Source organism: Argiope bruennichi, chromosome 1, assembly GCF_947563725.1.
Source record: "Argiope bruennichi chromosome 1, qqArgBrue1.1, whole genome shotgun sequence".
Taxonomy (NCBI): Eukaryota; Metazoa; Arthropoda; class Arachnida; order Araneae; family Araneidae; genus Argiope; species Argiope bruennichi.
In genome coordinates, this window is record NC_079151.1 from 87,534,542 (window position 1) to 87,550,328 (window position 15,787).

Sequence of the window (15,787 nt, forward strand, 5' to 3'; positions counted from 1 at the left end):
TCAAAAGATTGTCTTGCTTTCTGTCCAATAAATGGCCGTCGTTCAGTGGCATAGAAATGTTGATATTTTTTTAAAGACAAATTGTGTCTAGTACTGTAAGTTGCATCGAGAGCTTGCCAGAGACTTTCCTACTGAAGGCTTGAAAAGGTCTTGAAATACCATACTTAAAGGAGTATTGGACACAAGGATACTTTTCCACATTCCACATTGTTTACCTGCGAAATAAAGAGAAAAATTTGATTAATTACTGCGCATATAAAAAGAGATTTGTTGTACATTTTCAGCTGCTAACTAAGCAATAGTCTTACAAAAAGCGCAGCAATTTGCATAATATAGATAACATACAAGAATCTGCTTTAGTTTTACTCGTATATTCAGTATATTTATATTACTCTTATATTACTCGTATACCCTTTAACCTTCCTCTCATTTCTGAGGTTGCAAGATTCTGAAACTCATTTTACACTGGCTTTGTAAACTTGCAATGTATTGTTTTAAATAAAATCTCGAAGTGTATTTCGTAAACATGAGTACCTCCAAAATTTCATGTACTTATCTCTGTATTATACAACGGAAGGACTTACAAATTGGGAGACCAAATGATAATCCACAAAGACTTCTAAAGGTTGATTTCAGTAGTTTAAGTTTCATGAAAGCCTTTTATAGTTAAAAGTTGGATAACATGATTTAAAATCGAGTACCTTCTTTAGATAATTGTGCAGGCCACTTAACATATTCAACAACCTATTAGATCTAGAATTACTGGATTAAGCTCAGTCATTTGTAGAAACTTAACCTTTCTTTTTGAACACAACTAAATAAACATTCTAAAATTGAGAATTTTATAAAACTTGATTTTTAATTCAAATTAATTGCAAGTTGATACTTTTAATCATTATCATTGAGGATATTGCCTCCCTCCTCCCGAAAACGCATTTGTACAGTACTTTAAAATTCAAAAAATTAGCCCGTATTGATACAAATTCATTGACTGCTTTAATTTCCATAATTCTTTTTAATTAGTTGCAGACAGCTGTACTATACTTTTTTTCTTAATATAATTGCTTCGAACAAAATTGAAGGATTTGCAATAATCAGTGTTATTTTATTAACCTTCTTGCGACTAAGCAAAAATAATTTTCACTTCATTAATAATTAATTCTTTTATATATTTCAAAATATTGAATATTTTAACGTATATAAATTCGACATTCTGTGAATTTCACGATGGATCATTTGCTTCGCACAAAATGCTACGGCTGATGCAATCAGGCTTAATGAAGTCAGAAGATTCAAACTTGAAATATCATGCTATGATATTTGGAAATAGATTTGAAACTCATGTACATTTATATGGCTTCAATTAATTATCTGTTAATAAACGTGACATTTTTTTCTTGAAGTCAGGAGTAAATGCGAACTTTTAAATCAACGATATGGAGTAATTTTTAACTAGCATCTTAATAAGTAGGAACTGAAAGGAAGACATTTGAAATCCCGACAAATCAACATTTAAATCCAGTTAGGCTTAAATATCATTTTTAATTAAATATTGCACATTAACAATTAATTTTAATACCTAAATCATAAAAAAGTCGCTTCTGTATAGATGGCCTGTCAAAGATTCAAATAAAAATTATGAAAAATCTTTATTAAAAAAATCGAAATGAATTCTATATGCATTCAGATACTTTCAATGATTCACTGTGGGCGATAAATGAACAATTTCGTTTTAGGATTTCGGTTAATGAGGATTCTAGATTATCGGGTCTTCCAAAAACATTCCAAATAAAATTTAAACGAGTAGTATTTGGAAACTCATTTTCAAATTTCTAACCCTTATATCCTTCGAAACTCTTTACTTAACATATGCGTTTACAGTCAGAATGGCTTATATTCTAGTCAATTAAATATTGATGTCCTAAGAGAAAAAAATTTTTCAAGGTTTAGGCACTTAAATGCAGATGAATTCTTCAAATAAAAATATATAGTGTCGCGGAAGACACGTTGATAAAAACAGAAGTAAACAGTTTCGTAAAGTACTTGGAGAAATTAATAGTTTCGTTGTTAGTTCTGTAAAATATTCGTTTGAATAAAAGAAATTAATATTTAGTTATCATTAAAATAGGGCAAATTTAATACGCAAACAAAAACAGATAACTTACCTCAATCTAATTTTCTCTCATTTTTACACTAATTTTCCATTAAAAGAAAGGTCCAAAATTAGTTCTTTTCATAATTTATACCAATAGAACACATCACTTAATATTCATTTTTTGCTGACTTCGAATCAAAATTATGCAAATCGTAACTGAAAGACCGAAATAGTTTTGCCTCGTTGAATTTATGACTCATTCTGCCGAATCGAGCTTTACATGAAGAAATGTTTTAAAAATGTAATATTAAATCCTAACCTTAGCCCATTATTAATTCAACCATTTCTAAAAGTATTCGAGAAATTATGATATTTGTATTTTTAAAGCAACTGAAATTTCCTTAAGGATCGATTTCCTAGTTCGAAAATGGTTCATTCAATATTCTAGTAAATGGGAAATATATATTACTAAGGTTTTACACTCCAATAATCATACATAAAAGCAATGAAATACGTTTTGTTTCTGAAGATGCATGCCGTCTAATATATTTTAAAGTATAATAATATTTTCCAACAAAAATATTTTTATGGCACAAATTTGTTAATCACTAAATTCAAACAAACAAACCACTTAATAACCAGTTATAAATGCTTACCAGTTCAGCATCTGTTTTCATGGATATCCCAAAACAAAACGGATATAAATTAGATATATTAAATAATCTATTGCAAGCCAAAAAATATCGTTAAGGCATATTCATAGCATCCAAAGTGTTGCAAAAAAATCTTGCAAATCCTACAAAGAACTACGAAATGAAATGCGACTCAGATATGTTTCTATCAGAATGTAAAGAACTGGAATTTTCTAGAAAATTGTTTTCTTCTTCAAAAGACTTTCAACTGGCGCCATCTCAGTAGGCGGAATAAATTTAAATTATATATTACACCATCACTTACACAGATTTGAACCCAGAAATAACATACCAGAGCATGTACAACAATATTTAGGGCAATAAATTTCAAAAATAAGACTGATAGATATAGCAGAAAGCTAAAAATAATGGTGGGGAAATAAGCTCATTTATTCAGTATATGTAGTAAAAAAACTGTATATTATCTCTGGGTATTTTTTCTTTCTGGGAAAGAAAAGTAATGGTCCAACTGAGAAAATTTGGATTCGATTCTTGATTAACCTTTGCTGGAATGTATTAACATGAATTTTTTATTCATTCCTAAGAAAATCAGTAATGTCATTATCAATTTAATTGATTTTTATAATTATAACATACCCGTTTTTAATTTCTCGTCTACGTAGTATAAAATATACGTAGTAGTAATCATCAACAAATTTTAACTCGAAACTTTGACGAATCACCATGTTTTAGATCTCCCTCAGTTCGAAAAACACACTTTTGGAAAATCTAAGTCTGTGACAAAGAGAACTCAAAACAGCTTTGAGCTAGATGATTGAAATTTGGTATACGATCTTTACACTCAATTTGTAGATCCAAAATATGTAGATTTCTATCCAATTTTGAGTAAAATGTGTTCAGAGGAAATCCATCTGTCGGGTGGTACGAATACAAGTTAACTACTTGTTGTTGTTTATAATGGCACTTGCGATGGAGAAGCTAGCTGACGTAGTCAACGATTTTAAGGCAAGGGAGCGTCTCTTGTTTATAGCAGCGCCAACAAGGGCCAAGACTATGTCTTAGCTACTCACGCATCACATTCGCTTGCACAACCCCTTTTTACAGGGGGGGGGCACATTCACACTTCTCACAGATAGAACAAATGAAGAACAACCATGCCCGAACCGGGAATCGAACCCAGGACGCCCAGATCACTGGGAAGACACGTTACCCCTGTGCCAGGACGCCGTCACGAAAATTACTAAACGAAGACAATTAAATAGATAATATTCGGTACACTGATTTAACATCTATAGTGTAGACACCTGTCGAGCCAAATTTCGAGCCAAATTCTGCAATGGGTTGATTTTTTATCTATCGGGTTATACTTTCACAAGTATGTAAACACAATTAATCAATACCGAAAGGACTAAAATATATCAAAATTGGTGAGTGATTTTGTGACTACAATTGTAGTTCTGTGCTAAATTCTGGTTACAATCAATTGGAAAAAAACGCATATAAATAACAAATTCGACTTTTGGATATTATTAACGCATGCCAGAGATTAATCGCCAAATAAGTTGTCACGGATCACACGACAAATTCAGTAAAAATGCTAAATCCCCTCCAAAAGTTAGTATTTCGCAACTATTGTACGTCAATGCCATGTAAGGCGTTCTCTGGCATGACATATTTATTAGAGAATATGCGAGAAACTTTGGGGTTTGTTAACTTGCTGTACACTTCTTCAATGAATAGCTTCGTAAGATCTTTGACTTTTGAGATTAATGTCATTAATGGCTTTTATACTAATGGTTGGAATCTCCATTCTACTGAAATTGTATTTTATTAAGCAGATGAACAGAAAAGCGTTTTTGCATGAGTGATCATGAAAAATGGGGTACTGATCCACATGTCACCATCAGTGATTTTTTTTTTTTTTTGTATAATAATTGTTTGATTGTAAACGTTTTTTTTAAAATAATTGTTTGATTGTAAACTATATACTAATTCTTAAGTGATGGTAAATTATTTTAAAAGCTAAGAATACTCTATTTGAAATTTCATAATCTATTAGTACTTCCTCCATTAACATTAATTGCGTTGAAATTTCTCGTCAAATATAACTTTTCTTTTCCGTAAAAAAATTTCAGTAAAATTTTTCAGCGTAAATTATTCTTATTAAGATGAGTTGAGAAGCAGGAAAATCAAAATCCACTTAATTCCTCGTTAAAATACTTTGTAAAATATTTATTGACGTAGAAAAGAATATTCTCTGCATATAAATATTTTATTTTGCACCAATAGTATTATACTCATTTTTTGCCAGGCCTAATTTCCTATATGGAATTTATGTTTTGTAATAATCTATATGTATTCTATATATTGTCCCACGGAGGGGCTCCTCTTAATAGAGGAGGAGAAGTTTCCGACATAGTGGTTGGTTCTAGCCACCCCTGTGGGTACACGAAAATTTGGGGATCTGGCTCCTTCTACCGATGACGGGGCGTACTTCCTTAGGAAATTGTTGTACAACGTCCAGTGATGTTCTTCAGGACTCAACCACAATTCCAGCCAGTGTTGCTGTTGCGGCAGTCCGGTCATTCAGTTTGTGATATGGCATCTATGATTTTGTACTCTAAGATTATAAATTATTATGAAAAGGAGCTTTAATATTTGAGTGAAAATATTTTCCTAGATGCTAAAAATTTCAAACAATTATCTTTTTATATTTTTCCCTATATTGCATCAATCTTACTTATCATGAATGTTTGGGAACAATCATAAAAGTAATAGGGTTGTGCAACTTAATGCATCATTGTAACTGAAATGTATTAAATTGCCATTTTATAGTATTTGTTTATCACGTTCTTGGTGTCAAAACATTAAATTATTTTATTTATATTATTTTTATTAAAATTTTTATTTTTATTTATTTATTATTTTTATTTTATTTCAATGCTGTTTCTTCTTGAAAATTAACTTTGAAATAAAGTAAACATGAGAAATGAAATGTTCTCTGTATATTAATCCGTGTATTCATTAATTTGAATACATATAATTACAAACACTGCTAGAAAGAAATAAAATTATTTATTTATATGTTTATGCACAGTTTATATAAAACATTTAATTTTTTTGAATTTTTCATCTGCCAACATTTTGTTTTTGCAAAATATATATTCGATTACATATCTTCATTCTAACTTTCTTCAAACATCCCAGGAGATAGCCGCTGATCATTGTATACCTATTAAAAAGGGGAAACATATTATTAATAGCTAGTCAATAATTCTAGTTTTAGAATTAAATCTGAATCTTATTTACCAGCCTAAAGTTATTTTATTGCTTTCAAATCATTTAAAGACAAGAAAAAAAGTATCAAAATAAATTTCATTTTTCCGAAGCAAAATGAGGAATAGAAATGATAATTAGGATACTGAGAATAAATAGAATAACAAACAGTAATCCATTTCTAAATTTAATCATAAGATTTCAATAAATTCTTCAGTTATGTCTATTCTATGAAAAAATCGTTATGTCTATAAAAAAAATTCCACTTTGTGAACTAAGAGAACCGTCATTCGTCAGAAATATTCTTGGCAAAAAATTAACTTTTATTTAAGTGTTTTGAAAATTCGATAGAATTATTCAAAAATTTTATCAGCTCTCGTCTCGTATTAATATAATTGCTGTGATATAAATATCATATTTTTATTAAAAGTTATGATTAAAAATTACACCAAAAATAAAATTTTAGCATATACGTAGTTGGATTACTAATGGTTCCATTATTTTATCATCATTCAAGTTTTCATTCACATCATTTCAAATTCATCTTTAAAATTCAAACAATTCAGGCAATTTCAAACACTAAAGGAGGAGAATAATATTAGTCGCAAAAATGTACATCCAACATATTCTGCAAATTCAAAATATGAATTAAGATGCATTTTTTTAGCATAGCTTAATATTTAACAGAGAAAATAATTTAAAATTATGTTTTGTTGTTGCAATTTCTGCTTTTATTTGCATTCCAAAACTAAATCCCAAGTTTTTAAACCAGAGGGAGTGGTCTCCAAAAATCTTTCTCGGTTATTCTCTTATAAACTTTGTCATGCCAAAAACTTGTCATGCCAGTGGTACAGAATAGTTATGAAAAATTAACCTTTATCGTAAATTTAGCATTTTTAATAAATTTAACTTGTGATCCTTGGCGAGTTTTTGGGAGTTTCATCCCAGAAATGCATACATAATTTGATATATTTAAGTCATTCCGTTTTTGAATTAACGCGTTTATATGCTTATCGACCGACAGACGTCACTCCGTAGTTGGATTTGGCTCAAGTTAGGCAGGTGTCTACAGTATAGAAGTTAAAACTGAGCACCGTATCTTATCCATCTAACTCTCTTTGTTTTGTAATTATCGTGTTAATTCATTCGAACATCTGGACCGACGGACTTACTCTGAACATATTTGACTCAAAATTTGATCGAAATCTGCAAATTTGGTGTATATACCAAATTTCAACTGAATGGTTCAAAGCGTTTTTGAATTATTTTTGACACAGACAGACATTTCCAAAAATGTGTTTTGAACTCAAGAAAGTCCAAACTAGAAGATACATCAAAATGTGGAGTTCAAATTTTTTGGCGATTATTTTACTTTGTTTATACTACTTATACGAGAAAGTAAAAACTCATGATGATAAAAAGGGCTCTCTCTCACCTGCGCATGCCGGATCATTAACTTTAGTTACACTAAGCACCGTTCTGACACACTGGCCGCACAATAACATGGGTTCATTAATGTCCATAGAATTATAAGTCTTCGCACATCCAACTTCTGTAAACATCCGGAAGACCCGCTGGATTTCTCCCGCAAAAGCTGTGGCACTCAAAGTGAGCAAAAGGAGGAATATCAAATACTTCATTTTGTTTCTTGTACTGTAAAGAAAAAGTTATAACCCATTCACCCATTCAGTAATCAGATCAAGAATATACAGCATGAGACAAAACAAAGAAACTGATTTCAAAGTTTTCTATGGAATAAGCATCAATCGAATTTATATAAAATACACATATTTCAAGAGCTTATTTACTTCAGTTTTGAATGCAAATTTTAAAGATTTGAATATGAATTCCTTGTGTTGCTCAATATCTGAAGTCTGCGAATCCCTGTCAAACATTCTTTAGCATGTTTTGTTCGATTCTGATAAGAGACGATGTAATGCAGAGCTATGATTGGACATGGAGGATATGGTTTTTCAATCTGTAATCACTTCAGTGGATTAGTTATCCTTTTGAAAAACACAGAGTACTGCTAAATGGGCTATTCAGATATCTAAACTGCTACCCACTTGAGTTTTTGTGGGATGCGTCTAAACTCTCTTGTATGTACCTCCATATTCAACTGTCATCACTGATTTAAAAAATCATTGTTGTTTTCATCATCGTCAGAGACATGCTTAAATTTTTCGAAGAGGCTATACTTTCCAAACGGTGTTAATTTTGTGTTAGAGGCTATATTCCGTTTATATACAGTCTTCACAATTTAAATGTTTCACATTAAATTTATCAGTGAGCGGACATGCTTCCTTCAACGATACCTGAAAATTTGGAAAGTATCAAAAATAATCATGTCATCATAGGCTTGGTATAAGGCGCTTCTCGACTTTTACTTGGTTCAGTATATTATATTAAATTGTAGTAATATATTGAAACTGAAAAGTCAATAAAATTAATAAAAGAAGACGCTGTTTGCTTAATGCTTTATGAAACATTTTTCCTTATAAATTAAAAACGAATTTTCTCTTGGGAACATCTTTATGTGCAAATATTGAATGGAATTCCGTGATTTCTATCACAGGCATAGATTATTAGAAAGGTGTTGAAAACTTATTAATTAATTACTTCCTCCCTCACGGGAAGCATAATCGGAATGATTATTTTCTTCCTGAAAAGGATAAACCTCTTTATAAACTCATTTAATTAATTTGGAATACCATTTCAATTTGATTAAAATAAAAATGGAATGTAAATGAAATGATGCATAGAATGCTAAGAAAAAGAAAGAAGAAAATGAATGTATAAGAAAGCTAAGATTTTTTTTGAAAATCTGCTTTCACAATTTTTTTCCAACTAATTTTGATTTAATTTTTGTTCATTAACTGTTAAACGAAATAAGATTTTTAATCTTCCAATGAATACTAAAAGTGATAGGAATTGAGATTTCGAAATTCTAGCATCGAAATGTATTCAGTTAATATTTTACAACCTGCCTCTGTTGTTGAGAAGATATCCTCATGATAAAATGTTTTACAGCTTCTTCACACTTCTTGCTATTTCATGCCAATGGAAAAACTAATGCAAGAGAATTTACAGTAGTAATTGAAAAATTATTAGAATATATAAATGATTTTCAATGCCATATTTGTGAAAATATTCTGTAATAATATGAAAATATTGCTTTGGAAGCAATCTGTAAACATTAGCTGGCAAATTAATCGTCTTTAAAAGAAATTAAAATTAGAGATGAATGAATCTCACAAAGCTTCAAACTTACCAGAAATCTCAGGTTACAGATCGCAGCTCTATACTTTTCGGCCGTATTGAAAACTATTAAATATGCTTCCATAAATAGGAACAGTCAGTAATGGAACAGGTGTTTTTCGGACAATGATCTTCCCTTTTGCTGTCGAATAATTGCAAAGGCTATTGTTTTCACTTTAAAAGTCAATGGGATAAACAAATAAAGGGTTTTGTAAATCACAGTCAAGTCTGTCAAAAGTATCAAGCACGTAATGTTGAATGACATTTTGAAAAGAGGTAGAATAATACGATAAGAATGAATTAAATGTCTTAAATCAAAACTTTTAATATATACAGGGTGTTGCCGAATTCGACCGACAAATTCAGATTGGGGATGGAAGGCATCAAGAGAATAAGGAATCACCATTCAAAATGGGGTCCAAAACGATGTTTAGTAGGTAAAAATCGCAAAAATATATGGAGTCGAAAAATTGTTAGAAACTGTAAAAAATTAATTCAAAAAATAACGAATGCTATTTCAACTACGAATTTTTTTTAAGTGAAAGCAGATTCTTAAATTTCTTTTCATTCTGGTAACATGCGGATTTGATGATCTAGGGATCGTAAATCACCAAAAATTTCACTTTAATCACTTTAGAGCCCATATTTGCAAAAAATATTAAAACGTGAAGAAAAATAAAAGCTTAAAAATGTAAGGTCTTTTATATTCTATAATTTGAAATAAGCATGTAGTATGAGAACAGGGGAATATTAAAGATATTCAAGTAAAACCAAAATGGGAACCAGAAAACATCGCTGCAACATCAGTACCGATGTTCACAAAGAGCGTTGTCAAATTCTAAAAACAAATTCAGAGCAAGGATAATAGGCGTTAAGTAAATGAAAAATTACCAGAAAACGTGGTCTCAGTTAACGTTTCCCAATTAAAATCGGAAATCGGGTGGAGTTCGCATGCTGGATGCTTGATGCCACACAAGTGATGCATACTTTTCTACAAGAGTTTTATTCTCAGACGAAGTCTGCGTTGCGAGAGTAAGTGTCTTCAACACGCACAATTCGAATATTTGGTCATTCTAAAAATCCCCACATCACTATCTCATCGAACGTACAACACAAGTTTGATATTAAAATCTGGGCAGAGTCACCTATTTGAACCGTATATTCGCCCCGAACGCCTCAGTGGCACAAAGTACCTAGTTTTCTGCCAGGAGGTTCTTCCAAATTTACTGCAGGGAGCACCGATAGTTGTACGCCAGAATATTAGCTAAATGCATGATGAAACACCAGCACATTTTAGTTGCATTCGTGAAATCTGATTTGCTGTTTGCCAATAAAGTTTAACGAGCAGCAATTCTGCAATGCTCATTAATGAATACTTTCTCGCTGCTTTTATTTTTTCGAATGCATGAAAAATTTACATATGAGAAGTCTTCTTCTCAATTACCTTGTCCCTAATCCTCTCATTCATAGGGGTATTCTCTTCGCCACATGATTGTCTTTTTAACATCTGTTTTTTACGATTTTCACTGAATAAACGTTACCTGAGACCCAAATGTTTTTGCCATTTTCACTGAATAAACGTTACCTGAGACCCTATGTTTTCTGGTAATTTTTCATCTACTTAACGCCTATTATCCTTGCTCTGAATTTATCTTCCGAATTTGATAACGCTCTCTGCGAACATCGGTACTGATGTTGCAGCGATGTTTTCTGGTTCCCATTTTAGTTTTTCTTGAATGTCTTTAAAACTCCTCTGTTCTCACACTACACGCTTATATCAAATTATAGAATATAAAATTTCTTACATTTTCAAGTTTTAATATTTTTGCAAATAAGGGTTCTAAAGTACTTTTTTTCATTTACAGTAATTTACGACCCCATAGATCATCAAATCCGCATGTTACCAGCATGAAAAGAAACTTTAAAGAATGTGCTTCCACAACATTTTTATTTATTTATTAATTTTTTACGGTTTCCAACAGTTCTCCAACTCCACATATTTTTGCTATTTTCACCTACTAAAAGTCGTTTGGGACTCCATGTTGTATGGTGATTATTTATCCTCTTGATGCCTACTATCATCCCTCTGAATTTGTTGGTCGAATGCGGCAACACCCTGTATATATATATATATATATATATATATATATATATATATATATATATATATATATATATATATATATATATAACATAGAAATTTATTAATTCATAAGAAAAAGTGAATCGTTTTTAATAGATGCACTGAAGCTATTAAAAACGGAACAGTCTATAGCTTCAGATATTGTTACAAATCTGCAATGTTATTTATTTGCATAATTAGTCTCATAGTTAAGAAAACATATTTAGAAATATTTTTAATGGATGCCATATCAATGGCCCCTGTCCATGGCAACAATTTTGAGAATCTAGCAACAAAAGTAAATATTCTTGAAAATATAAGGTTTATGATGATACCTATTATGAGTCAATATCTGCAACTCCTTCTAGGAAATTTGATGTATAAAAGGAGATGCTCACTCAAGCATTCATTCTTTATTTTGGGTTGATTGCAGAGCGGGTTTCTAATTGTAAATTCTGAGCGATATTGCTATTTTATTGTTAGAGATTCATTGTATGCTATGTTGTGAATTTTCACAAGGACTGTTCGTGTATACCTCGTTTGTATGTTTGTGCTGTCAGTGTTTTCTTATTAAATCTTCAATTACATAATATGTTGAACTAAGCCATACATGCAGTATGTTGTGTATATTAGTCTTTCGACATAAACACAGAAGACGAATTTCTACAACAAAATTCTTATAGCATAATTCTGAGTGTTGAAATATACATTTGCGGTCTGAATTCCCATGCAAGATTACTCAAGGATGTAACTGGCAACAGTTTATCTTAATTAACATTAATACATGCTCTAATTATATTGAAGTAATAACCGACTATTTTCAAAGTATTTTTTCTTCTTCTAAAATTGATAGAAAATGTTTCGACTCAAGACACTAGAATAACGACTTCCTTGGCGGCTTCGTCTACCCCTCTTCAGAAACCTTAAGAAACTATTCATTGAAAATATATCTCATTACCTAAAGCAGTCCTCGACAAAGGATACAAAAGAAAATCGCTGAAATTTTGCATTTCCGAGGGGTTTAAAGTTTTTTTTCCTTATAAAATTTTCTATGTTTCACTAAAAATTTGAAATATCAACTTCTTACTCCCCCCCCCCCTATATCACATTTTCTATATTTTTATTCAAATTTACTGCTAGAATAAGGTTTTCTGCATTTTTAAAGATCTATAAAAACAATAAGCTTATACTTGAGTTCATAGCTTCAAAATAAAGCAGGTTTTTTGAATTTTTATAACTGATCCTTTTGATCTCGAATTAGTTTAATACATTTATGAAAATTTTAATTAATTCTTAAGAAGGCGAAATAATTGAACCATTGATTTCTGACATCGCGTACTAATTATTTTTTCTGGCAATAGAGTGCATACTGCTTTCGCATTTCATTGCGATTTTTATACAATGAATGAAGAAATAACCCGAGTGAGACTATTAAAAAGTTTCATGGACAACATGTCAGAATGTGAATTAGAACAGTAACCTACAGTAGAAAACTAAATTATAATTCAAATATTAAAAGAATAAATATTTAATTCTGCATAAAAAATTGAAGCATATTAAAACTAACATATCAAAAGCATATTAAAACTGAAGTATATTAACTTAATTTAATTTGCATAATTTTTAATTAGAAAAAAAAGACGCACCTAGGATACTTGACGCCCTTACGAAGCGGGGGGGGGTCAAAGTTCCCCTCTATAAGGAATGCTGCTATTACTTTGATGATTACGTCTTTGCGATACTAAAAGTGAGAGAGGTTACTAGTACATAAGTTAGGCCAAAAGTTATAAGGTTATTTTCTCGAAAATGGTTGGCAAAAGCTCTTTAATATTTTAATAAATGACATATAAATATATACAACTATTACATAAAATCTCATCCTGAATTCAATTTTACAACCTATGCCCTAGTTTATAAAAGTTCGGTGATTAAAATAAATGATAAAAAAAAGCAATCAAAACATAAAAATCAAACAAAAAAGATAAACCAACAAGTAAAATCAATGCATATCGGGGTAACTCATCATGCGCCGCATGAAATCCACTGCGCATGTAAATGATTAATTGATTGATGATTAAATGCATCCCTTTTCTCCTTTAAATTTAGAAGTACTGGAATTTGGAGTGTCAGTTATCTTTCTTTCTTTCACTCCGATCCAAAATTCGCACTTGTTTTTTCAGAGTTTCTTTTTTTCTTTCTCTATCTCTCATTGAATGTTATGAGTTTTGGCTTCAATTAGTTGCCTTGACAGAAAAATATCTGCTTTATTGAAAATTTATTTTTTTATGGTTATTCTTTTAAAAAATTGCATGTGTAATTTTCAAAAACGTTATTCAAATGAAATTTTTTATGAGGAATCAGTTATTATTAATTATTAATAATGAAGAACGGTATCTATTGCAAATCATTTATTGCACAGTTTATTTGATGTTCGTTTTTGAACTAGCATTGCCGACAGCTGACTGGGTAAAAGTATTTCAGCCCAGATATGGCTAATGGATAAGGTTTTATTTTTAATTGCAAATTTTTGATAAATACTTCTGCATTGCTGCTCATTTCTGAGCTGTCGTGCTCTTCAGGGTGCTGGGCATCTTATTGCTGTCCAAAATTAAGAACTCCGTCTTAAAATAACCTTCTTTTTGATTCCAACTGATGCGCAACTATTAAAAATCACAAATATTCAGATTTTGTAATTGAATTTAGACATTTTTCTGGCTCATTTTACTTCAAGAGATGTTATTGAATGCTTAGGAGTAAGTTTCAGTTCTAGTTTCAACTTTTACTTCAAGAGATTTAGACCTAGCAATTTAAAGCACTTACTATATCACTCTGAGACTCTGTTATGGCTTTTTGCTTTGTCGTATACAAATATATTAAAGATTTAGCTTAAATATATTCCATATTCATACTGTGCAAATGTGTAGATTTTAATTATATTAAGAGTTTCATATTACACAATTTTCATACCATATATTATGGCAAGTATTTGCCGTCCTCAACACACACACACACACAAAATCTCAAGAACAGTCTGTTTTTATTAAAACATTTCATGCATTTCTGGTGCATGAAAGACTGCTATTTCCTTTTTCATAAATATGTTCATTCATGTCATATAAAAATGTTAGAACCTGCTTAATGAGCAACTTTCAGCGATCAGCTGTTTGCCCACAATATCAATAGTATAAATCTAATAATGTTAAACAAATTTGATAAGCTGCATCTTATTATACCAAATGAAAACATGCACAATAAACACAAAGCTTCTGATTGGTTAGCAATGTACGTAAAATTGGAGAAATCGGTTCAGTAATTGAGGCAGGGAGCTGTGTCAATGTTTTGAGATATTTCTTGAAAGGAGGGGGGCGATCATTAATAGAGGTTATAATCTTTCATTTGAAAAAAAATTGGCGAAATCAGTACAGTTATTAGGATTCTGAGACTCTGTTGTGGCCTTTTGCTTTGTCGTATACCAAATTTACGAAGAAAAGTTATTGTAGTAATCGAACTCGAGATTTTGACGAGTTCCCTGTTCCAGACCTTCTAGAATTCGAAAAATATATTTTTGGCATTGTATGTAACTACCTGCAGATATAACGTTGTAGTCAAATAAACATATTTTTAGCGTTATATCTGTCTTACATTATTTTTCTATTGTTCCTTTTTCTTTTTTGTATACGATGAAAAAATACTGTAATTGACACAAAAAAAAAAAAAAAAAAAAATTGAACTCGTGATCATGACAAATCTGCACTCTTCAGACATTCCTGAGGCTGAAATATATTCAATTATGTCTGTATGTAGGCAGAATAAAGCAAACCCACTTTGTGTTAAAAGGATGAAATGTGGTAGGTGATCTTTACACCAAATTTGTAGATCAAATTTTGAACGAAATCCATTCTGTGGAAATATGTCTATCCGGTTTCCGAATATAAATTGACACGATAGCTTCTGCTACGGCTAGTATAACGAAACGGATACAATTTGGTACTTAAGTTTGATATCTAAATTAATTTTTAAGTTTATCTCTAATTAAATATAGATATCTATCAAATTTGGAACCAAATCCCTCAAAGGCGTGACCATACGTCGATTTGTGCTTTCGCAAACATATAAATGAGATAACACAAAAATACAAGGACTTAAATATGTGAAAATTTTTGAGACTACATTTGTCAAATTTTGGTTTTATTCGATCTGGAAAAAAGAAGTCCATAATACAAATTTGGTGTTCTGGTTATTGTGTTCGCATTCCAGCAATAAATCGCCAAAGCAAATAGCCAAAGATGGCAGCTAATAGGCCCTTTCATAACTAAAATCAATGACATGCCAATACTTGGTGCCTGCATATTATTGATTGCCAATGGCATCCAGTTCATTCGG

At 30.8% G+C, this 15,787-nt stretch overlaps 1 long non-coding RNA gene across 1 annotated transcript; it reads right to left on the reverse strand.

Moving 5' to 3' along the window:
• Positions 1-5,804: 5,804 nt before the first annotated feature.
• LOC129971472 (uncharacterized) lies at positions 5,805-9,424 on the reverse strand. Its single transcript, XR_008784805.1, has 3 exons — positions 9,296-9,424; positions 7,460-7,677; positions 5,805-5,980 (listed from the first exon to the last, which is right to left on the reverse strand). It is a non-coding gene; the product is annotated as an uncharacterized LOC129971472 (long non-coding RNA).
• Between the last annotated feature and the right edge of the window lie 6,363 nt (positions 9,425-15,787).